The sequence below is a fragment of the Eurosta solidaginis genome, chromosome 1 (genome assembly GCF_040869045.1).
Source record: "Eurosta solidaginis isolate ZX-2024a chromosome 1, ASM4086904v1, whole genome shotgun sequence".
Classification (NCBI taxonomy): Eukaryota; Metazoa; Arthropoda; class Insecta; order Diptera; family Tephritidae; genus Eurosta; species Eurosta solidaginis.
In genome coordinates this window covers 82,156,764-82,182,479 of record NC_090319.1, presented here as the reverse complement: position 1 = coordinate 82,182,479, position 25,716 = coordinate 82,156,764, and the positions used below count along the sequence as shown (strand labels likewise).

General features: G+C 38.9%; 1 protein-coding gene across 8 annotated transcripts in view; it reads left to right on the top strand.

Annotated features, from left to right (window-relative positions):
- Alh (Alhambra) overlaps positions 1–25,716 on the top strand; it is a 279,926-nt gene that overhangs the window by 237,064 nt on the left and 17,146 nt on the right. The gene's annotated exons all lie outside the window — the stretch shown is intronic.

Here is a 25,716-nt window from a genome sequence, read left to right as displayed (position 1 = left end):
AAGTTAAAGTTTGGACGAAACCGAATACTATATATCTAATTGTGTGCTCTTACATATGTACATATATTTTAAGGAAACGTCACGAACATTAAATGATTTAAAAGATTTTTGATCGCCTTATGGCATTTAAAAACAACTTTTTTTATGTCAGAAAAAAGTTTTTCTAAATGATGTTGTCCCTCGGCAGCGGTTTCGCAAGCACGCCGATTGTATTTCTCCCATGAAAGCTTCCCAGTGAAAATTCATCTGCCTTACAGATGCCGTTAAGAACCAGCATGAAATATGCAGGTCTTGTCCCGCAAATTAAAAAGGAGCACGACGCAAATTGGAAGAGAAGGTCGGCCTAAATCTCCTCGGAGGTAAATCGTGTCAAGTATTTTTTCCATGGCACTAAATCATGGGATCATAACGATTTTCCTGGTTTTAAACTTTTGTACTACCACCATATCTCTACTGGAAGTATTGTTACGTACCAAATATATATATATTGGAGATTTCTTTAAGATTAAAACTGTAAGCCCCTTTTTTCAAAGTAGGCATGGTCCTTATCCGCTTTTGATCGGATCTATATATAATACCAAGGACCACATTTCCGTCAAATTGCAAAAAGATATAAATAGATTTTGATTTACGGCTTGCACAACTTTTAAATTGTTTTCTGCTTAATGAGAGCTGCGCCGCTCCCATTTCACAAAATTGTAATTAACTTATATTGTACCTCGTAACTTTTTTTATCCATTCGTCAAGTGTCCCCACTTCATCAGTATATGTTAAAGCATTGTTCCTTTTATCCATTTCCCAAAGTGGGCGTGGATATAATCTGATTTCGACTATTTTCAATACCAATATATCGTCAACGATGCTGTAAAAGCTGCTAACTTCATCCACTAAAGTTTCATAGAAGAACGAAAAAGCTTTATTGAATGACAAATTTAAATGTATTGAAAACAAGTAAGGAAGGGTGTAACCGAACATTACATACTCAGCTGAGAGATATCGAGACAAAATAAGGGAAAATCACCATGTAGGAAATTGAACCTAGGGTAACCCTGGAATGTGTTTGTATGACATGTGTATCAAATGGAAGGTATTAAAGAGTATTTTAAAAGGGAGTGGACCATAGTTCTATAGGTGGACGCCTTTTCGAGATATCGCCATAAAGGTAGACCAGGATATGGGTATCAAATTAAACGTATTAATGAGGGCTTTAAAAGGGAGTGGTAGTAGTTGTATATGTGAAGGCTTTTTCGAGATATCGACCAAACTGTGAACCAGGGTGACCCAGAACATCATCTGTCAGGTACCGCTAATTTATTTATATATGTAATACTACGAACAGTATTCCTGCCAATATTCCAAGGGCTTTTGATTTCGCCATGCAGAAATTTTTCATTTTTTTCTGCTTAATCTGGTAGGTGTCACACTCATGAACCAATAAACAGATCCTGCATTAAAAAATGAGAGAGCACAAAATCATAGTTAGCTGTGAAATACATTTTCTCTTCGTGACGTCACGCTTTTGACAACATGTTTTATTGCTGACCCAGTGTTCAGACTTTATTCCAATCGGAGTATTTTGCTCCGCTCTTACCTCCTACTACATTTTTTATCTCAAAGGTTTATTTGGGTCGGTTAAATAGTATTTCTACCTAATATCTTTTGGTTGAAGTTTTTATTATATACGTATGAAAAGCTGATTGTTTGCAAGTGACGATTGGATGAAATGGCGTGAATTCATTTTTCGTGTCTTAAGATATGCTTCTTCACATTCTACTCACAGTTTTTGTACTTTTTTCGTACGGAATAAGAATACAAGGAGTAAAATGTAAGCAAAAAATGTGTCCGGCGCGATCTGTAAATCCTGCATAAATTCAACGTGCTGTATGTTCTTGAAGTTTTATATAAAAATTAAGTACGTTGAGTCAGTGAGGCCAGCTAACCCAGTTTTGTGATAACAGTCGCCAATTGGGGGCACCAAGCGAGGTCAAATATTCGTCCAACTATCTCTCCCAACTCAGTGAAGGTCTTCTCTTTCCTCTGTTTACAAACTGCCGGAGCGTGTTCGTTCATCCGGATAACATGCCCCACCTAACAAAACCTTTGGATTTTTAATCGCTGCACTATCGTCATGTCATGTAAAGATCATATATCTCGTCATTATACCTCCTTCTATACTCGCCGTCGACATCACGCATAGGACTATAACACTTCAGGAGAACTTTTCTCTTGAATACTCCAAGAGCCATCTCATCTTCTCTCGACACCTTCCATGATTCCGAGCCATACATCAGGACAGGTATGATGAGTGACTTGTAGAGCGAGAACTTTGTTCGTCGAGAGAGGAATTTACTTTTCAATTGCCTAAAGAAGCACTTGTTGGCAAGAGTTATTCTCCGTTTGATTTCTAGGCCGACATTGTATTTGCTTTTAATGCTGCTTCCAAAATGAACAAACTCCTTCACAGTCTCGAATTTATATCCGTCAGCAGTGAGCTACAAAGGCCGCAATGACAGCAAGTACTTCATCTTGTCCAAATTTACTGCAAGACCAACTTTTTTTTTGCTTCTTTATCTTATACCAACTCTTCGCCTCCCTGTTTGAACAGCCCGGTGGGTATCCTGCCATTACTTGGCGCCTTGTGATTTTTTAGCCGTGATATTGGATACCAGGGAGTGTTTTTCATCATCGGCGATCGGGGTATCGGGTTCGTCTTCCCCCACACTCTGTACGTCAGTTACCAGGTCGCCATTGTCGTTCCTACAGGAATCTGCCCCGGTCTTCAAACCCTATCTCATTAAAGAGCATGAAATATGTATGGTAAACTGAAAATAATATAATAATATTTTTTCGCGATAAATATCCGGGGGGATAGAATGTGGTGTGTTAATAGGAGCATTAATGGGTCATCCTACACGTTTAAGGCCGACTCCATGTGCATCTGATAAGGCAGATAACTTTTTTGCTGAGATACATTTCATGGCAAAAACACAATCGAAAGTTTTGCCAAGCCACCAAATCAATTTGATGTTAGTTGTTCGCCCGCTTTCAAAAAAGAAGAAAAAATATACTCCGAAAATTTAATTTTTACTCCGGCGTAGTCGTTTACTCAGGTAACAGTTTTAAATACTCCGAACACTGGTAGCGAAACATAAGAGAAATGTAATAAATCGAAAAATTTCAAAAGCGCTACGTCATCAAACTTTTTTCAAATTCGATTACAAATACAACAATTCCGGAATGCGGGATCTTAGCTCATTCGATTATGTGTCACACTCATTTTAGAAAGTTTTTTTCTAAAGTTATATTTTGCGTCAATAAAACAATCCAATTACCATGTTTCATCCCTTTTTTCGTATTTGGTATAAAATTATGGCATTTTTTAAATTTTTCGTAATTTTCGATATCGAAAAAGTGGGCGTGGTCTTAGTCGGATTTCAGCCATTTTTTATACCAATACAAAGTGAGTTCAGATAAGTACGTGAACTTAGTTTAGTAAAGATATATAGATTTTCGCTCAAGTTATCGTGCTAACGGCCGAGCGGAAGGACAGACGGTCGACTGTGTATAAAAACTGGGCGTGGCTTTAATCGATTTCCCCCTTTTTCACAGAAAACAGTTATCGTCCTAGAATCTAAGCCCCTACCAAATTTGAGAAGGATTGGTAAATTTTTGTTCGACTTATGGCATTAAAAGTATCGTAGACAAATTAAATGAAAAAGGGCGGAGCCACGCCCATTTTGAAATGTTCTTTTATTTTTGTATTTTGTTGCACCATATCATTACTGGAATTGAATGTTGACGTAATTTACTTATATATTGTAAAGATATTAAATTTTTTGTTAAAATTCGACTTTAATTTTTTTTTTTTAAGTGGGCGTGGTCGTTCCCCGATTTTGCTAATTTTTATTAAGCATACATATAGTAATAGGAGAAAAGTTCCTGCCAAATTTCATCATGATATCTTCAACGACTGCCAAATTACAGCTTGCAAAACTTTTAAATTACCATCTTTTAAAAGTGGGCGGTGCTACGCCCATTGTTCAAAATTTTTCTAATTTTCTATTCTGCGTCATAAGTTCAACTCACCTACCAAGTTTCATCGCTTTATCCGTCTTTGGTAATGAATTATCGCACTTTTTCGGTTTTTCGAAATTTTCGATATCGGAAAAGTGGGCGTGGTTATAGTCCGATATTGTTCATTTTAAACAGCGATCTGAGATGAGTGCTCAGGAACCTACATAAAAAATTTCATCAAGATACCTCAAAATTTACTCAAGTTATCGTGTTAAGGGACGGTCGGACGGAGGGACGGACGGACGGACAGACATGGCGCAATCAAATTTTTTTTCGATCCTGATGATTTTGATATATGGAAGTCTATATCTATCTCGATTCCTTTATACCTGCACAACCAACCGTTATCCAATCAAAGTTAATATACTCTGTGAGCTCTGCTCAACTGAGTATAAAAAGTTTTTCATTATTTTGTTGGGACTAGTGATTCTGGACAATAATCACGTACTTTCTTTTTACCACCATTAACAGAAATCGTGTCCATCCAACCATTACCAAGAAGTCGGTTTAAACTGAGTGCGGAGCTTTTACCGCATCGTCGACGATCTAATTTTATGCTCAATTGTTGGTTGCATTGGTGTCCATGGTGTCCATGGTGTTAATGGACTGAACTTCGTTGATCTTGAACATGTAGATCATCGGCACTTGGTAAAGTATCGGGAAAAATTATAGAGGTAAAGTATCGATACTTTACTCAGTACTTGGAAAAAATATCGAGTACGAAATAAAAATAAATAAATGTAAGGCGCGATAACCTCCGAAGAGATCTAAGGCCGAGCTTCTCTTCCAATTTGCGTCGTGCTCCTCTTGATTTTCCATACAAATTGGCCGGACGGGGCCTACATGTTTTATGCCGACTCCGAACGGCATCTGCAAGGCAGACGAGTTTTCACTGAGAGCTTTTCATGGCAGAAATACACCCGGAGCGCTTGCCAAACACTGCCGAGGGGCGACCCCGCTTAGAAAAATTGTCTTCTAATTGAAACATCTTATTTCTAAAATTTTGATCTTGCTTTGCCCGGGGTTTGAACCCAGGGAATACGGTGTGGTAGGCGGAGCACGCTACCATCACACCACGGTGGCCGTCGTACGAAATACTCTAGCATTTTTTGGAAAAGTATCGATACTACTTACTCAGTTCTCGTATCGTTCTATCACTAGGTAGAGCATACTAAAAAAATACCTATTTAAGACTATTACATTAGGGGGACTCATGTAGCCTGATAAATGCCTTATAAAGTGTGTAAACGTATAAATTTATCTAGTGCGTAAACGAGCTGTCTAATTTTGTATGAAAAATCATTTACACAATTTGCATAAATGTACGCGCACATTTCATTGTGTAAACGCGGTAAACTCAAAGGAATGCAACCTTGCAGACATTACAGCAAGCATTTTCATCAGAAATCTCCAACATCAGGAAGTAAAGACGTTTTAGTTTTGATTTTTCACTTAATCTTGCATTTTTTAATTTGTATAACAATCAAAAAAATTTTGTTTGGCAATAATACAGCTGATAAACAATCAAGTTTATCAAGAATATTACTAGGTGCGTTCATATAACAGTGTGTGTAAATGGATATAATTTTACACCTTATAAGTTTATATGCTTTCATGAGTCCCCCTATTATACCTATTAGCTGTGTTTTTTTTTTACATCTATTGACGTTTACGCTTAAACTTTATATGGACTGGTAAGCGTCAAACTTTAAATACACCTCTGAAATTGCTGCGCATAAAATTAGTATTACTAAATTTCATTACGCATTATACTCAGATGTAACTGAAATATGTGTCTATGTTTCACCTCTAAACTAATTCTATGTATCACCTCTTAAAATGGTGCGTGTCCAAAAATCATCGCAACTGATTCAGCTATATGTTATACATTATGGCCACCAGAGGTTTGTGCCTCCGCTTTTCGGAACACCCTGTGCAGTAGCTAGTTATTTAACCACTGCCGCTAGATGGGTCTCCTAAGCATTATCTTAGCGAGGATAAGCGTTTTTTTTACGCGCAAACGTATACGCGTGTAAAAAAAACACGGCTAATATCAATCCAATTCTAAATATTACCTCGGAATTTTGTTCTCGCGGATTTTTTTATTCCCGCGGAAAAATTCCTCCAATTCTTTTCTCCTAGGGAGAACAAAAATTGGGGAATAGGAATTTCGAATTTTCGAAGTCAGCTGTTTTGTCAATTGAAATTTCGTTGCGCATTTCTTATTTTGTTTAAAAAATTGAAAAGGTTTAATTATTGTTGCGAATTTGTTTGAAATTAAGAAATAAACAAGTAAGGAAGACTCAGTTTGGGTGTATCCGAATATTACTTACTCAGCTGAGAGCTTTGGAGACAAAATAAGGGAAAATAACCATGTAGGAAAATGAACCTAGGGTAACCCTGGAATGTGTTTGTATGGCATGGGTATCAAATGGAAGGTATTAAAGAGTATTTTAAAAGAGAGTGGGGCCATAGTTCTATAGGTGGACGCTTTTTCGAGAAATCGCCATATAGGTGGACCAGGGGTGACTCTAGAATTTGTTTGTACGATATGAGTATCAAATGAAAGGTGTTAATGAGTATTTTAAAAGGGAGTGGGCCTTAGTTCTATAGGTGGACGCCTTTTCGAGATATCGACGAAAATGTGGACCAGGGTGACCCAGAACATCATCTGTCGGGTATCGCTAATTTATTTATATATGTAATACCACGAACAGTATTCCTGCCATTATTCCAAGGGCTTTTGATTTCGAGTATCGAAAAGTATCGATACTACTTACTCAGTTCTCGTATCGTTCTATCACTAGGTAGAGCATACTAAAAAAATACCTATTTAAGACTATTACATTAGGGGGACTCATGTAGCCTGATAAATGCCTTATAAAGTGTGTAAACGTATAAATTTATCTAGTGCGTAAACGAGCTGTCTAATTTTGTATGAAAAATCATTTACACAATTTGCATAAATGTACGCGCACATTTCATTGTGTAAACGCGGTAAACTCAAAGGAATGCAACCTTGCAGACATTACAGCAAGCATTTTCATCAGAAATCTCCAACATCAGGAAGTAAAGACGTTTTAGTTTTGATTTTTCACTTAATCTTGCATTTTTTAATTTGTATAACAATCAAAAAAATTTTGTTTGGCAATAATACAGCTGATAAACAATCAAGTTTATCAAGAATATTACTAGGTGCGTTCATATAACAGTGTGTGTAAATGGATATAATTTTACACCTTATAAGTTTATATGCTTTCATGAGTCCCCCTATTATACCTATTAGCTGTGTTTTTTTTTACATCTATTGACGTTTACGCTTAAACTTTATATGGACTGGTAAGCGTCAAACTTTAAATACACCTCTGAAATTGCTGCGCATAAAATTAGTATTACTAAATTTCATTACGCATTATACTCAGATGTAACTGAAATATGTGTCTATGTTTCACCTCTAAACTAATTCTATGTATCACCTCTTAAAATGGTGCGTGTCCAAAAATCATCGCAACTGATTCAGCTATATGTTATACATTATGGCCACCAGAGGTTTGTGCCTCCGCTTTTCGGAACACCCTGTGCAGTAGCTAGTTATTTAACCACTGCCGCTAGATGGGTCTCCTAAGCATTATCTTAGCGAGGATAAGCGTTTTTTTTACGCGCAAACGTATACGCGTGTAAAAAAAACACGGCTAATATCAATCCAATTCTAAATATTACCTCGGAATTTTGTTCTCGCGGATTTTTTTATTCCCGCGGAAAAATTCCTCCAATTCTTTTCTCCTAGGGAGAACAAAAATTGGGGAATAGGAATTTCGAATTTTCGAAGTCAGCTGTTTTGTCAATTGAAATTTCGTTGCGCATTTCTTATTTTGTTTAAAAAATTGAAAAGGTTTAATTATTGTTGCGAATTTGTTTGAAATTAAGAAATAAACAAGTAAGGAAGACTCAGTTTGGGTGTATCCGAATATTACTTACTCAGCTGAGAGCTTTGGAGACAAAATAAGGGAAAATAACCATGTAGGAAAATGAACCTAGGGTAACCCTGGAATGTGTTTGTATGGCATGGGTATCAAATGGAAGGTATTAAAGAGTATTTTAAAAGAGAGTGGGGCCATAGTTCTATAGGTGGACGCTTTTTCGAGAAATCGCCATATAGGTGGACCAGGGGTGACTCTAGAATTTGTTTGTACGATATGAGTATCAAATGAAAGGTGTTAATGAGTATTTTAAAAGGGAGTGGGCCTTAGTTCTATAGGTGGACGCCTTTTCGAGATATCGACGAAAATGTGGACCAGGGTGACCCAGAACATCATCTGTCGGGTATCGCTAATTTATTTATATATGTAATACCACGAACAGTATTCCTGCCATTATTCCAAGGGCTTTTGATTTCGCCCTACAGAACTTTTTCATTTTCTTCTACTTAATATGGTAGGTGTCACACCCATTTTACAAATTTTTTTCTAAAGTTATATTTTGCGTCAAAAACCCAATCCAATCACCATTTGTCATCCCTGTCTTCGTATTTGGTGTATAATTATGGCATATATTTTCATTTTTCGAAATTTTCGATATCGATAAAGTGGGATTTAGCTTGGTTAGTTGGATTTAGCCCATTTTTATTACCAAGATAAAGTGAGTTCAGATAAGTACTTGAACTAAGTTTAGTAAAGATATATCGATTATTGCTCAAGTTATCGTGTTAGCGAACAAGCGGAAGAACAGACGGTCGACTGTGTATATAAACTGGGCGTGGCTTCAACCGATTTCGCCTATTTTCACAGAAACAGTTATCGTCATAGAAGCTATGCCCTTACCAAATTTCCAACTTTTGTTCGACTTATGGCATTAAGAGTATTCTAGACAAATTAAATGAAAAAGGGCGGACCCACGCCCATTTTGATATTTTCTTTTATTTTTGTATTTTGTTGCACCATATCATTACTGTAGATGAATGTTGACATAATTTACTTATATACTGTAAAGATATTCAACTTTTTGTTAAAATTTGACTTTAAACAAATTTTTTTTAAAAGGTGGGCGTGTTCGTCATCTGATTTTGCAAATTTTTTACTTAGCACACATATAGTAATAGGAGTAACGTTCCTGCCAAATTTCATTATGATATCCTCAACGAATGCCAAATTACAGCTTGCAAAAGTTTTAAATTACCTTCTTTTAAAAGTGGACGGTGCCACGCCCATTAACCAACATTTTACTAATTTTCTATTCTGCGTCATAAGGTCAACCCACCTACCAAGTTTCATCGCTTTTTCGTATTTGGTAATGAATTATCGCACTTTTTCGGTTTTTTCGAAATTTTCGGTCTCGAAAAAGTGGGCGTGGTATAGTCCGATTTCGTTCATTTTAAATAGAGATCTGAGATGAGTGCCCAGGAACCTACATACCAAATCGTGTTACGGACGGACGAACGGACGGCCGAACTGACGGACATGGCTAAATGCATTTCTTTTTATTTTTTATGCGAACAAAGTTAATATACTCTGTGAGCTCTGCTCAGCTGAGTATAAATATAAACAATGCACAGTATTGCATTTCATATGGTATTCACTGAAATGACTAATCAATTGCTGCCATAGCAATATCAACAGAGGAGCATAAGAAAAATAAGACGGCGGGTAACGCAAATCCGCTGGAGTTGCCTGCTTCCATTCAGCAAAGCAATTTTCTAGCGGCCAAGTCGAGTTGAATTTGTCTTTCATCATTTGCCAAAATCTATTTAAGTCTTCTTAAAAAGTCCTTGCACAATTTCTGGATGGCTGCATCAAATATACCAAGAGCTCTTCCGTTGCTTATGATATATGTACTTACTTTTCGGCTTAACATAAAGAATATTGTGGTAGAATGTACATATTTTAAAATTTGGACCAAAAAGTATTCTTTCCTAAGAGAACCAATTTACTTTAACTATTTTGATGCACTCCCTTTAATTTAACAAGTGAAAAAACTTCTAAGAAATTGCAGAGAAATCTCCCTCTCACTCACATTCATAATACCTACTTTTTCCCCATAACCGGTTTCGCTTTTCGAACATTTTTCAGAATAAGAGGAAAGGGAGAAGTGAAAAAACTCACAAGGAATTTTTTTTTTTTAGAATACGAGGAATGGGAGAAGGGAAAAACTCGCACGGAATTTTTGTTTAGAATTGGGCTGAATATATGCTTCATTCCAACTCGTAACCGCGGTGTGCTGTAACTCGTAAAATCAAAGTTAATTCCACTGGTGTTGCGCTTTTATTGTAACAAATTTTAAAAAATTATAAAAAATACCACCAAATGTAGATAAGACATTCCATGCTTTTTTAATAATCAACAAAATTTTTTGTTTCGACTTTAGGAAATGTTGCAGAGGAGACTCGCAAACGCTTACAAACGAGAGGAAATTAGGGTCTCGTACTTACTGTTTTTGAAAGAAAGTTAAATATTTTGATCCGAGATAACTGCTAATGTTTTTTTCTACGAAGGAAGCCTTTCTTTTTAAGAAATTTCAAGGAGGATATTAACCTCTTTTTTTCTTTCTTGTGAAATAGAACTATTAGTTTAGGCATATTACAGCAATGCAAATACTTAATTAACATAATTGCATATCTTATCTTATTATACTAGCAGACGTTGTTCTGCCCTAACTTTGGTCTATCGGCATAAGTTTTAAGAAGTTTTTACCTCTTACTCTCCCTCCCCCTTTTTCTTGCCCATTTATTCACTCCTTCCTTTTCCTTTCTCTTTCTCCCTCTCCATTTTTCCTCACTTTATTCCGCTCTACCTTCGTCTAACTCTTTCTCAGTATCTTTCTCCGTCACTCTACTCTTTAGTTCTTCTCCATCCCTTATTCCCAGTCACAGTACCACCTGGTCCATTTCCTGGAAAAAAGTGGCGTAACATACTAATATAAGCAAAGGGCTACCTACACATGTATATACCAAATTTCAGTCAAATGAATAGCATTTATTTGTTCGATTAGATTGGTCCCTGGTCCACTTCCCGGAAAAAAGTCTCATAAATACTAATCTATGCAAAGGGCTATATAGGTACCAAATTTCAGGCAAATTGAACCGTGAATAGAATTTGTTCGAATAGATCTGTCCCTGGTCCCCTTTCCGGGAAACAACTTCACAGGAATATTCTTCAGCTGAGTATGCAAATTTTGGAGTTGAATGTTGACATAGTGTACTTATATAAAAGATATTCAATTTTTTGTTAAAATTTGACTTACAATTTTTTTTTAAAGTGGGCGGATGACGAAGATTTTACTAATTTTCATTTAGAACACATATAGTAATAGGAGCATGGTTCCTGCTTAATTTCATCATGATATTTTCAACGACTGCAAAATTACAGCTTGCAAGACTTTTAAATTACCTTCTCTTAAAATTTTACTAATTTCCTATTCTGCGTCATAGGGTCAACCCACCTACCAAGTTTCATCGCTTTATCCGTCTTTGGTAATGAATTATCGCACTTTTTCGGTTTTTCGAAATATACCGATTTCGGTTATTTTAAATAGCCATCTGAGATGAGTGCCCAGGAACTTAAATACCAAATTTCATTAAGATACCTCAAGTTTTACTCAAGTTATCGTGCTTAAGGACGGACGGACATGGCTAAATGAATTTCTTTTTTCGCCCAGATCATTTTGATATATAGAAGTTTATATGTATCTATCTCGATTAGTTTATGCCGTTACGGAGTACCGTTATGCGAACAAAATTAATATACTCTGTGAGCTCTGCTCAGCTGAGTATAAAAATCCTGTTTATCTTACCAGGTCTCGTCATAAACAAATGAGCCAAGATCCCGCATTCCGGAATTGTTGTATTTGTAATCGAATTTGAAAAAAAAAGTTTGGTGACGTAGCGTTTTTGAAGTTTTTCGTTTTATTATATTTCTCTCATATTTCGCTACCAGTGTTCGGAATATTTAAAACTGTTACCTGAGTAAACGATTACGCCGGAGTAAAAATTTAATTTTCGGAGTATATTTTTTTCCTTTTTTAAAGCGGGAGAACAACTAACATCAAATTGATTTGGTGACTTGGCAAACCTTTCGATTGTGTTTTTGCCATGAAGCGTTTCTCATCAAAAAAGTTATCTGCCTTATCAGGTGCACATGGAGTCGGCTTCAAGACCGGGGCAGATTCCTGTAGGAACGATAATGGCGACATGATAACTGACGTACAGAGTGTGGGGGAAGACGAACCCGATACCCCGATCACCGATGAAGAAAAATACGCTCCTACATCCGACTATGGTGAAGTGACAATAGCAATATCACAGCTAAAAAGCACAAGGTGCTGGATAGGTAAGAGTTTAACCTGTTACAGTATCCAGAACGAAGTTGAGCAAGAGTGACACGCGTTTCCCTGGGGAGTATGCGTTCCTCTTCTGCGAGTTTTGGATACTTTTCTTTGAGTACAGGATTCACCGGGCAATTCCCGGCATAACGGTCCGTCGCCTGTTTGTGGAGTTCACCAAGGACCTGCTTGTGTTTTTTCGCTTCATACGGCTGGGTTCTCAGGTGCCGTATTTCCTCAAAATGCTTACGGAGATGACTCCTTAAGCCCCTAGGCGGTGCTGATTCATCAATCAGATGTCTGTTGGGATGCTCAGGTTTCTGGGTATTCAACAGGAACTGTTTGGTCAGCATCCCATTTCTCTCCCTGATGGGGAGTATTCTCGCCTCATTATGCAGATTGTGTTCTGGGGACAGAAGAAGACAGCCCGTGGCGATTCTGAGGGCAGTATTTTGGCAGGCCTGTAGCTTCTTCCAGTGGGTAATTTTTAGGCTTGGCGACCATATGTGTGACGCGTAGCACGTAATCGGCTGGCTAATTGCTTTGTATGTAGTCATGAGCGTTTCTTTATCTTTTCCCCAAGTACTGCCAGCGAGGGATTTGAGGATTTTGTTACGGCTCTGAATTCTCAGAACAATTGCGGCTGCGTGCTCACCAAAATGTAGATCCTGATCAAACGTCACACCCAAGATTTTGGGGTGTAGGACAGTCGGTAGCGTAGCGCCATCGACGTGGATGTTCAAAATGGTCGACATTTGGGACGTCCATGTTGTAAATAATGTCGCGGAAGATTTAGTCGGTGATAATGCCAGGTTTCGCGAGGCGAAAAAACTGTAGAGATCAGGGAGGTAGCCGTTTATTCTAATGCATAGCTCATCGATCTGTGGGCCTGGGCCTGTGGCCATTATTGTGCAGTCATCGGCGTAGGAAACGAGTGTGACTCCTTCCGGTGGTGAAGGTAGCTTAGATATGTAGAAATTAAACATAAGTGGGGACAGGACACCACCCTGTGGCACCCCCTTTTTAATTCTTCTTGGTTTTGATGTTTCGTTTCTAAATTGCACCGATGCCTGCCGACCACGCAGATAATTTGCGGTCCACCTTTTAAGACATGGGGTAAGGGTAGACCCTTCCAGGTCTTGCAGTCGCGTGCCATGGTTGACCGTATCAAAAGCTTTTGATAGGTCTAGCGCTACGAGTACTGTTCTAAGGTAGGGGTTTTGATTTAAACCGCAATTTATCTGGGTGCTAATGGTATTTAGCGCGGTGGTAGTGCTATGGAGTTTTGTAAAGCCATGCTGATGACAGGCTAGTTGCAAATTTGCTTGGAAATAGGGGAGCAAAATGGCTTTAAGCGTGTTTGCTACTGGCGATAGGAGAGATATCGGACGATAGGACTCTCCTATGTTAGCTGGTTTCCCAGGCTTTAGTAGCTGGACCACCTTGGCCATTTTCCATTTTTCGGGTATGACAAAGGTGGAAAGAGACAGGTTGAAGACATGCGCTAAATATTTGAAACCCTCTTTCCCTAGGCTTTTAAGCATCGGCATGGCTATGCCTTCTGGGCCCACTGCTTTGGATGGTTTAGCGTGACCAATGGCGTCCTCAACCTCTTTAACGGTGATGGTGATTGGTGACACGCTGAATTTGTGTTTATGTGCGTGTCTGTTGGCCCTCCGTCTATCTTTGTCGACCGTAGAATGCATTATATATTGTCGGCAGAAAGCGCTCGCGCATTTTTTCGCATCCGACAGCACTTTATCGCCAAAGGCGATGGAAACTTTGTCTTTGTGCTTAGACGGATTCGATAGGGACTTTACGGTGGACCAAAGTTTACCCACACCGGTAGAGAGGTTACAACCTCTTAGGTGCTCCTCCCATTTCGCCCGCTTGTGTTCATCCACAAGCAATCTGATGCGTTGGTTTATATCCCTTATTTGGGGGTTGCTGGATCAAGCTGTCTTATAAGGTCACGTTCTCTCGCTAAGTTTGCGGCCTCTGCCGGGAAGTGGGGCCGAATTTCGGGAATTCTCCCGGCGGGAATGAAACGTGCCGAGGCGGATTCAATGACCTTGCGGAAGGCACGCTTCCCTTGGCGGGGATCAGTCGGGATAGGGAGGGCAACAAAGAGGTTGTCTGTAAAAGATTTATATTCGTCCCACTTTCCTTTTTTGAAATTTATGAAAGTGCGTTTTTCTGTGACGATGAAGTCGGCAGTACGCTCGAGCGAAATAAGTATAGGCAGGTGGTCGGATGCCAATGTTACCATCGGCTGCCAGTTGACGCAGTTTACGAGTTCTGCGCTCACGATTGAGATATCTGGCGAACTGTGACAGCTTCTTACCATACGTGTGGGGGCGTCTCCGTTTATTGTGCACAACGTCGTTTGTTCTATTTGATCCGCCAACATCTCACCCCTACTGTCCGCCCGCAAATTTGAATCCCATAGATCGTGATGGGCATTGAAATCGCCTAATATAATGCGATTGTTGCCAGTGAGTAAGGCGCTGATATTAGGGCGGTATCCACTGGGGCAACAGGTGACAGGAGGGATGTAGATGTTGATGATTTCTAGTTTTGCATCGCCTGGCCGGACAGATAGGCCCTGACGTTCTAAGACATTGTCCCTGCGGTCGATGCCAGGATCAAATATATAATATTGCACAGAGTGGTGTATGATAAACGCGAGTCCGCCTCCATTTCCGCTCTCGTGATCTTTTCTGTGGACATTATACCCAGAGCAGGTCTGCAATGCAGATCTTGCTGTGAGTTTCGTCTCTTGAATCGCAGCAATGCGGATGTTGTGCCGCTCTGGGGGTAAGTGGCGGGTGACTGCGCCTGGGTTGAGGAAGGCTAGGACGCAATTTCTGTTGTGGCCCTGGGACTGGGCGTCCTTGGGCAAGCATTGGGGTACCCGGATTATTTGGGTTTGCGACCTGGCAACATGGCGCGATGAAACCCGTCGGGGTTGCCGTCGCGGAGACCAGAACATCTAGGAAAGTGACACCACCCAAGGCAGTGGCTGCATTGGGCGGATGTCGCAAACGTATATATTCTGTGCTGGCAAACGGTGCAAACGGAGGTAGGGACTAAGAGTCTGTTTCCCTGACCTACACGATTGCTGCCGGAATAGAGGGGTGGGAGAAGACGGGGGCAGGGGCTGATGCTCAGCATTGCTACCGACTCTACTACGAAGATAGTAGTTATGAGTGGTAGCAGCTGTTTGAGTTGTTGGCGCGAGCAGCAGCGGATACTTGTTGTGGCTTGCTGAGCAGCGGGGCAGGTAGTGGGGGGATGCTTAGGCGTAGACTACGGGACGCCCTTGGGCGTGAACAGCAAGGAGCCACAAAAGATTTATAAAAGTTACGTGGACGTCGGGTTTTGGGATCAAGCCCAGAACAACCTGTCCGATGCAACCATCCCTTACACGAGACACACTGACCAGAGTATGACCGTCCTAAAAAGATTCTTTTCCGGCAGATGCAGCAAAACCATTTCTCAGGGCCGGGGTCAGGAGACGGACCCGTATTGGATTCGATACCTTCCCGGAGCAAGAGAATATGGAGCAGTCCCGCTGCAAGGAGCTGCTGGGAGGATGACAATTTGTGGGAGGGACGCAACAAATTAAATGGGGTTACACTGAAATGACAGTCCTTGGTCGGGAAAAATCCCGAGTCGCTCCGGTACATAGAGCCGACTGCCTTGGGAAGCGTCGTTCTTTACATCTGACACGGTCTTGCTCATCTCCTCCAGCTTTGCATTTACGGCCACCCACATTGTTGGAACTATTAGGACCAATATCGCAATGACGTGCAATATGACCGGGCTTCCCGCATTTGAAGCATTTGATAACTTTTTCACTCCGCTTTTGCGATCCTTTCAGCGCCTCCAATATTGCGTCTACCCACTCTGGCCTTTCTACTTCCACACGGCGTGCTTTGAAAACTGGCTTACACAGAAGCGACGCTGTTTCCTGAATCAGAGCTTGTGACACCGTTTCTGCGAATGTTGGCTTTGGGTTTGCGTATGTAGCTCGCTTTGTTTCGACGTCCCGTATGCCATTTATAAAGCTCCGAATCTTTATCCTTTCAGTGTATTCCACGGGTGCGTCCGCATTCGCTAAATGTGCCAGCCTTTCAACATCCGACGCAAACTCTTGCAATGTTTCACCAGGCCTCTGGAAGCGGTTCAGTAACTCCATTTGGTATATCTGTCTCCTATGCTCAGTTCCGTATCGTCTCTCTAGACCGCCCATCAATGCTTCATAACTGTTCCGTTCGCCCTCTGGAATAGTCTGTAAGATTTCTGCAGCTGGTCCTTTCAATGCTACGAAGAGTGCAGCCACTTTATCTTCAGCATTCCAGTTGTTCACTGTTGCGGTCTTCTCAAATTGTAGCTTAAAGACCCGGAAAGGAACAGAACCGTTAAAGGATGGTGGTTTTACCTTTGGATTACTCGTTAAAACTGCTGGGCGATTTAGTTTCAACTGCTCGATACGTCCTCTCAAAGCATTCACCTCGGCCTCGATTTTTTCTTCAAACTGTAAAACTTTTGTATCTTGCGCCTCCAACTTTGAGGAAATACGTCCTTCTTGCTCTTCCAGTTGAGCAGAGATCTGTGATGATATCTGTGCTGAAATTTGCGCCGACATTTCGGATATACGTGTTTCTTGTGCTTCAATCTTCGATGTTATTTCAGATGACATTTCTGCAATACGTGTCTCCTGTGATTCCATCTTGGATGCCATATATCTCTTCTGTTCTTCCAGCTTGGATGTTATACGGTTCTCCTGGGATTCCAGTTGGGATACCATATACGTCTTCTGTTCTTCCAGTTGTGATGCCATACATGTCTTCTGTTCTTCCACTTGAGATGACATTTGCGATGACATTGATGTTACTGTCAATGTTTGTGCAGATATTGCAGCCAATATCATATTCAATTCTGTGCTCGTAACTGTCTGCGATGTTTCATTTCTTCTTAAATTTTTGTTGTTTCCTCGCCATCCACGTTAATTCCTTCTGCTTGCATTGCCTCTCGTAGTCGTACCTGAAGTTCGAGTTTAATGCCGCTTGTATTCAATCCACGGCTCTCAACTCCTTCTTCAGTTGCTGGATCTTCAATTCACTGAACTTTGCCATGTCCAAGTTGTATTCAACAATTCCTCTTCTGACACCAATTGTAACGAATTAACTGCAAATCCTCTTATATGCAACCTTCTGCTAAGTTCGAATGCAAAATGGCCTTTATTAAAGTACTTCACAATAACACTAATAGCTTGCTTAAATGAAACTGATTTTCAAAATAATACTGCTATTGCTCGCTAGATAGCATCTTAAATCCAACTGATTCTCGCGCCTCTACTGTTGCTGCCTTTTATAGTGCTATAGTCGTTGACATTTCTAGGCGGTTCTGTTCTTGAATCTACTAGTTGGTTATCTGCTATAATTATAACTACAGATGTACGTGCTCTCTCATATGCGCGTGTATTTGTGAGCGACACTTCCACAATTATAATGGCATATATCAGATAAGATATCTTGTGTTTGTGCGTTGCTTCTCCGCTGCGTGCACGTACATATGTGTAGACATAATGATTGAATTATTGATGTGCATACAGTCACTGCTTAGCATCGGCTTAGAGATGACAGTACCCCTTAGTGTTGCTAATATTCGTAACAATATTAAGCTTCAAATGATTAATAATGCTGAATAAACTGAGAATTAATGTTTTCTCAAACATTTGAGAGAAAAAAATTTTGAAATATGTCTAAAATTATTCTCAAGTTGAAACTCGACGCTTGAGAAAAAGTCGAGAAAATGTTTTGTTTCAAATGATAAATAATAGCTGTGTTTTTTTTTCAAGTCTATATACGTTTACGCTTAAACTTTATATGGACTGCTAAGCGACAAACTTTAAATACACCTCTGAAATTGCAACGCATAAAAATAGTACTACTAAATTTCAATACGCATTATACTCAGATGTAACTGAAATATGTGTCCACGTTTCACCCTCTGCACTAATTCCATGTATTCTATGCGCGTCCACTATCTATCGCAACTGTTTCAGCTATATGTTATACACAGAAAAACAACAGAGGGTTGTGTATCCGCTTTTCGGTACACCCTGTAGCTGTAGCTAGTTGTTTAACCACTGCCGCTAGATGGGTCTCCTAAGCATTATCTAAGCGAGGATAGGCGTTTTTTTTTCACGCGCAAACGAAACGTATACGCGCGTAGAAAAAAAACACGGCTAATGTTAAATATTAAACTGAGACACAATGTTTTTCTCGAACATTTGAGATTTTTGTTTTCAGTGTTTGTTGGGCGAGCTTGCACAAGTACGTATACCTACGTACATATGTTTATGTGTGTATAGATGCATCCATGGTATAAATATTACAAGATAAAACCGGTGACGTTTAGACGGTTAAGCGCCAATTAAGTAAGTAAGTAAAACCGGTGAGAGCCGAAATGAAGTTTAAAAAAAATTTAAAATTCTCACTGCTCTCACATTTTTATTTTGGTGTTGTTTTGATAACAAAAATATAACAAACTGTAATATATTTGGTAATTCTATACGACAGCATGACACTCTTAATACACCTCCAAAAATATCAAGTGGGGTTTCAAAAGACGCGTTTCGGATCCAGGATCGCGAATCCGAAAGTGGAGATAAAAAAGTTGGGTCTGTCAAGAGATATTTGCAAAAGAAATTTTGAAAATTTTCATGTGGTTGCTGTTATTTTTATGATTTTGTGGTACCCACAAAACAAAATGTGAACATAAGTGTTTTCCGCGGATATAGTTTTGGTCTCCAAACCGGTGTTGGACCCACCCAAGGTAATTTTTTATAAGCGCGCCAATGCAGAATAGTATTCTGCGCAAAAATAGTATGGATCCCACCCTCGGTTTCGGAGCACTCCGGGGTCATTTTTCGGGTTTTCGTTAATATCTTTTGAACGATCTAAAATTTTTATTTTCCGCCTTCGGATTATTGTTGTCGAGGCCAATACAAGTCTTTTGACACCTCTCTCGGTATTTATGGACGCGTATTACCAGTGTCATGCTGTCGTATAGAATTACCATATATTTTTGCGTTCTAACATTAATATTATGATATTTTATCCAAAACCGAATTTTTTATTGGTGGAAATAACCAGAAAATAAGAAGAACCAATAGTCAACCGCATTCCAGAATTTTCAATTCAAGAATTGTATTGTGTTTTCCCGCAAAAGGAAGCATTAGGCCACGATCCTCTTCTGAGGAATTTTCTTCAACAAATTGTTTAGAAATGTATCAGCGTCTGCGCGACGAGAAGAAAAACCCGACTTACCGCTAAAGTGTACGGAAGAGATACATATCCACTAATGATAACAATTTGGTGTGATACATATCTGAGGAGATTAAGGTCTAGCTTTCCATTCAATTCGAATGCTACTCATCGTGTATTCGTTTTTCTACGAACTGGCTCACCTAAATACATGTTTTGTGCCGACCCAAAACTTTATCTGCTAATTCGGACGAACTTTTTGTGCCAAGGTAATGCCGATGGACAATCAATAACATTTATTTAAATTTTCTTAAATATTTTTGATGGATAGGCCAACACACTAGCTCTACACCACGGCGGCAGACTTTGACCGTTCAGCGGGTAAATTCAGCCTCCACGAACTATAATACTCCGACTGGACGATGATGTTTAGCTAAGCTGCGAAGAGCCACAGGGTTTTTGATGATGTGGGCAAGTTACTGGGTTCAGAGAAGCAGGTGGGGGGAAGACTTTGATCTCTCTTGGTGCACCCTTTTGGCGTCAGTTATCAAGAAACAAGGTTAGCTGGAGTGACTTGTTACGCAACGACCAGCATCTCCTAAACGGTTAAGCGCCAATTTAAAAGTGTATCTTCCAACCGCGAGGAAAAGGACCAAAATAAACCAAAATAAACCAATAATATCTTCAACATCATTTTTGTCCGCAGTAGCGAGGACACTCGAGACTGCTGATCTCTTATAATGTGAAGTTCCGGCATATTTAAGGGTTAAAGACGTATCAACCAAATGAAGAAGGATAAATGAAAAATCAATAGAGGTGGTGTCCAAATTCACTTCTTTATTAGAAGAGGTTAAGAAGTAAGACCTTTTTTGTCTCTTTGCAAAAATAGGACGTGTTGAGGCATCCATTATATTGGTAACTCATTTTTTTGCCATAAACATAAAAACCGATTTCAGAACTTTTCGAAATATTTTTTCACTTATTTCATAAGCATTTTATTTTGTTGGCATTAAAAAAATGAAGAAGTCAAACCAACAATTTTTTTTCGTTTACTTTGGTTTGGCATTTCCACAAAGTTTAAGAGAGTGATTTTAAAATTTTTTTAAAAATCAAAAAACCATTATGGCCACCAAGAAGAGTAAATGGTTTTACCTGGTAATATTTATACCATGGATGCATCTGTGCATATATTTTTGTTTGTTTGGGGTTGCTTTGTTAATGTTCTGTTATTTAGTTATACATATTTGAGTAACCAGAGTTGTGCTGAGTCTTATAGCTCCGCCACATAACCAGTTTTTCATATAGATGAGTTTAACTCAAACTTATGCATTATGAGTAGATTGCACGTATTTTTATGGAGATCGGTAGATTGAGAGACACTGGCGCCATCTGATTTGGAAAAATAGCCAACCCCCAAATTTTGTTGCAAGCAAATCACAAGAAGAAGAATTTGACATTTGCTTTGGCCAAGGGTGTTGGCACACTTTGCAATTGAAATTATTTTTCCCACTGGTGGATAACTTTTTTAACATTTTTCGCAATTAAAAACTGCAATATAACAATCGAATACGACTGAAAATATGTTAGCAAGTATTTTTGTTGTATAGGGATAACAGTGCTTTGCGAAATTTTGTATATGAATGGGAAAAGCGAAATAGACTTCAATGGCGAAGTGTGAAGTTCCTTCATATTTACAAACGCGACATTTTCGTTGATTGTGGCGATGTTATTGGAATGTACAAGCTTGTGTTAAACGTATCTATATGAAACATGGTATTGTGTCGCGGCCTTTAAGCTAGAAATATCGGGGTCGATAACCACTGTACTGATCGTAGACTTTTTTTATTAGTAAACAAGTGTTTAAATACTCATATGTAAATGTACATGTTTTTTAAATAAAATTAATATGGTAGGGAGTTTTGTTTCCCATATACATATGTACATTAGGGTGGGTCAAATTTGTTGTTGAAAAGGCACATCCAGTTTCTGAATCTATGGGTCATACTGAGTAATATTGCCCATGGGACCATAGATCTCAAATGAATTTCGAGCCTCCCTAATTTTGTTAGAAAATCTTATTTCCCAATCCGAATAGCGGCGCTCACAAATAAAATACATGAAAATAAATGTCAAATTCGGACGGGTTTGGGATATAAAATGTTCTAACAAAACTAGGAAGGCTCGAAATTAATTTCAGGCCTATGGTCCCATGGACAATATTACTCATTATGACCCATAGATTCAGAAACTGGATGTGCACCTGAAGTTTTTCCCCCCATTTTTACCCATACAATTTGACCCGCCCTAATGTACATATATACATATATGTGTACAGATGCATATGTGCATATATTTTTGTTTGTTTGGGGTTGCTTTTTTAATAGTCTTTTATTTAGTTATACATACATATTTGAGTAACCAAAGTTGTGCTTGAGCCTTAAGCTAGAAATATCGGGGTCAATAACCACTGTACCGATCTTAGAATTTTTTTATTAGTAAACAAGTGTGCAAATGTTTATGTAGGGAGTTTTGTTGTATGGAAAAATTTGTTTTGATATCTTTTGGTTTGTATAAACATCTAATGTTGGCACAATTTACTTAATTACTTTAAAGATATTAAATTTTTTATTAAAATTTGACTTTAAACTGTTTTTTAAAGCGTGTTCGTCATCCGATTTTGCAAATTTTTATTTAGAACACATATAATAATAGGAGTAACGTTCCTGCAAAATTTCATCATGATATCTTCAACGACTGCCAAATTACAGTTTGCAAAACTTTGAAATTACCTTCCTTTAAAAGTGGGCTGTGCCACGCCAATTGTCCACAATTTTACTAATTTTCTATTCTGCGTTATAAGGTCAACCCACCTACCAAGACTCATCGCCTTATCCGTCTTTGGTAATGAATTATCGCACTTTTTCGGTTTTTCGAAATTTTCGATATCGAAAAAGTGGGCGTGGTTATAGTCCGATTTCGTTCATTTTAAATAGCGATCTGAGATGTGCTCAGCTGAGTATACAAATTTAGCTTTTGTTTAAGAATTTTAACGAAATTTTTGAAATTTTGAATGAAGGAGTATTTTTAGCAGATGTATGAATTCTTATCCATTTACTTTGCATTAATCTGGCAACACGCATAAATATGTACAAACAAATGCCAAGGTGATATTAAATGAAAATACATACATATATACATCCATGTATACCTTTAACATATATGTACATGTACATGTGCATGTAATACCCCTATACCCAGCGGACCAAATGATCACAAATGATAGCCCACTTGGGCGATTTACGATAAGATACGGATAGAACTCTCGCAAATGCATCTGAAAACGATTGCACAACAAATAAAGCTAGCGAGTCTTAAAGGGCGAATTAATGGTGACTTAAAGCTGGAGACATTGGTTCTTTATCGGTAACCGTATCGGTAACCTTATAACAGCTGATTCGACCAATCTTATGAGAATCAATGCAATCGATTATTGGTGCCGCTAAGGTCGTAACCGTATCGTAGCCAACCAATTGGGTTTTGGTTTACCGTCGTAACGATAAACAGCTGATTACGTTAGGGATACTGATACAGCGATACGACATACGGCACCAATGACTCCGGCTTAAAACCATGAAGCCATAACCAGATAAAACAGCTGATCGAACCTACCTTATGGAAATCAATGTAATCGATTAATGGTGCTATATCATAACGCTAACTCGATTACATTGATTTCCATAAGGTAGGTGTGATCAGCTGTTTTATCTGGTTATGGCTTTATGGTTATAAGTAACCATTAATTCGCCCCTAAGCAATATTTGTATAGGCTTTTTTTTGATACTTCTGCATAGTCGGAAAAAATATTGGATTTGATAAATTTTCGACTCAAAATAGATTCTGGAAAAATCTGTTTCCTGAGTCGGAAACAATATTAAATAAATATAAAGAGGATATTGCAAAATGATCACAAGAAATAGGATATGCGAATCATTCAGTTGTTTCGTACGTCATTTTGTTCCCCTATATTAAATACAGTTAGGCACACTCAAAAAACAGAGACTTCATAATATTCATAGTGCTCCATTTTAGCTTATTAATTTGTTTTTTTGTATAAAAACAGTTCGTAGTTCATATAACAATATATGTAAATATGTGTACATAAAACACAATTTATGTATTTTATTCCATTTTTTAAGTGTTTAAGAAAAACAAAGTAATTCAATTACAACAACTAAGGAAGGCTAAGTTCGGGTGTAACCGAACATTACATACTCAGTTGAGAGCTATGGAGACAAAATAAGGGAAAATCACTATATAGGAAAATGAACATAGGGTAACCCTGGAATGTGTTTGTATGACATGTGTATCAAATGGAAGGTATTAAAGAGTATTTTAAGAGGGAGTAGGCATAGTTCTATAGGTGGACGCCATTTAAGGATATCGCCACAAAGGTGGACCAGGGCTGACTCTAGAATTTGTTTGTACGATATGGGTATCAAATGAAAGGTGTTAGTGAGTATTTTAAAAGGGCGTGGGCCTGAGTTCTATAGGTGGACGCCTTTTCGAGATATCGCTATAAAGGTGGACCAGGGGTGACTCTAGAATTTGTTTGTACGATATGGGTATCAAATGAAAGGTGTTAATGAGTATTTTAAAAGGGCGTGGGCCTGAGTTCTATAGGTGGACGCCTTTTCGAGATATCGCTATAAAGGTGGACCAGGGGTGACTCTAGAATTTGTTTGTACGATATGGGTATCAAATGAAAGGTGTTAATGAGTATTTTAAAAGGGCGTGGGCCTGAGTTCTATAGGTGGACGCCTTTTCGAGATATCGCCATAAAGTTGGACCAGGGGTGACTCTAGAATTTGTTTGTACGATATGGGTATCAAATGAAAGGTGTTAATGAGTATTTTAAAAGGGCGTGGGCCTGAGTTCTATAGGTGGACGCCTTTTCGAGATATCGCTATAAAGGTGGACCAGGGGTGACTCTAGAATTTGTTTGTACGATATGGGTATCAAATGAAAGGTGTTAATGAGTATTTTAAAAGGGCGTGGGCCTGAGTTCTATAGGTGGACGCCTTTTCGAGATATCGCTACAAAGGTGAACCAGGGCTGACTCTAGAATTTGTTTGTATGATATGGGTATCAAATGAAAGGTGTTATGAGTATTTTAAAAGGGCGTGTGCCTTAGTTCTATAGGTGGACGCCTTTTCGAGATATCGCCATAAAGGTGGACCAGGGGTGACTCTGGAATGCGTTTGTGCAATATGGCTATCAAACGAAAGGTGTTAATGAGTATTTTAAAAGGGCGTGGGCCTGAGTTCTATAGGTGGACGCCTTTTCGAAATATCGCTATAAAGGTGGACCAGGGGTGACTCTAGAATTTGTTTGTACGATATGGGTATCAAATGAAAGGTGTTAATGAGTATTTTAAAAGGGCGTGGGCCTGAGTTCTATAGGTGGACGCCTTTTCGAAATATCGCTATAAAGGTGGACCAGGGGTGACTCTAGAATTTGTTTGTACGATATGGGTATCAAATGAAAGGTGTTAATGAGTATTTTAAAAGGGCGTGGGCCTGAGTTCTATAGGTGGACGCCTTTTCGAGATATCGCTACAAAGGTGAACCAGGGCTGACTCTAGAATTTGTTTGTATGATATGGGTATCAAATGAAAGGTGTTATGAGTATTTTAAAAGGGCGTGTGCCTTAGTTCTATAGGTGGACGCCTTTTCGAGATATCGCCATAAAGGTGGACCAGGGGTGACTCTGGAATGCGTTTGTGCAATATGGCTATCAAACGAAAGGTGTTAATGAGTATTTTAAAAGGGCGTGGGCCTTAGTTCTATAGGTGGACGCCTTTTCGAGATATCGCTACAAAGGTGAACCAGGGCTGACTCTAGAATTTGTTTGTATGATATGGGTATCAAATGAAAGGTGTTATGAGTATTTTAAAAGGGCGTGTGCCTTAGTTCTATAGGTGGACGCCTTTTCGAGATATCGCCATAAAGGTGGACCAGGGGTGACTCTGGAATGCGTTTGTGCAATATGGCTA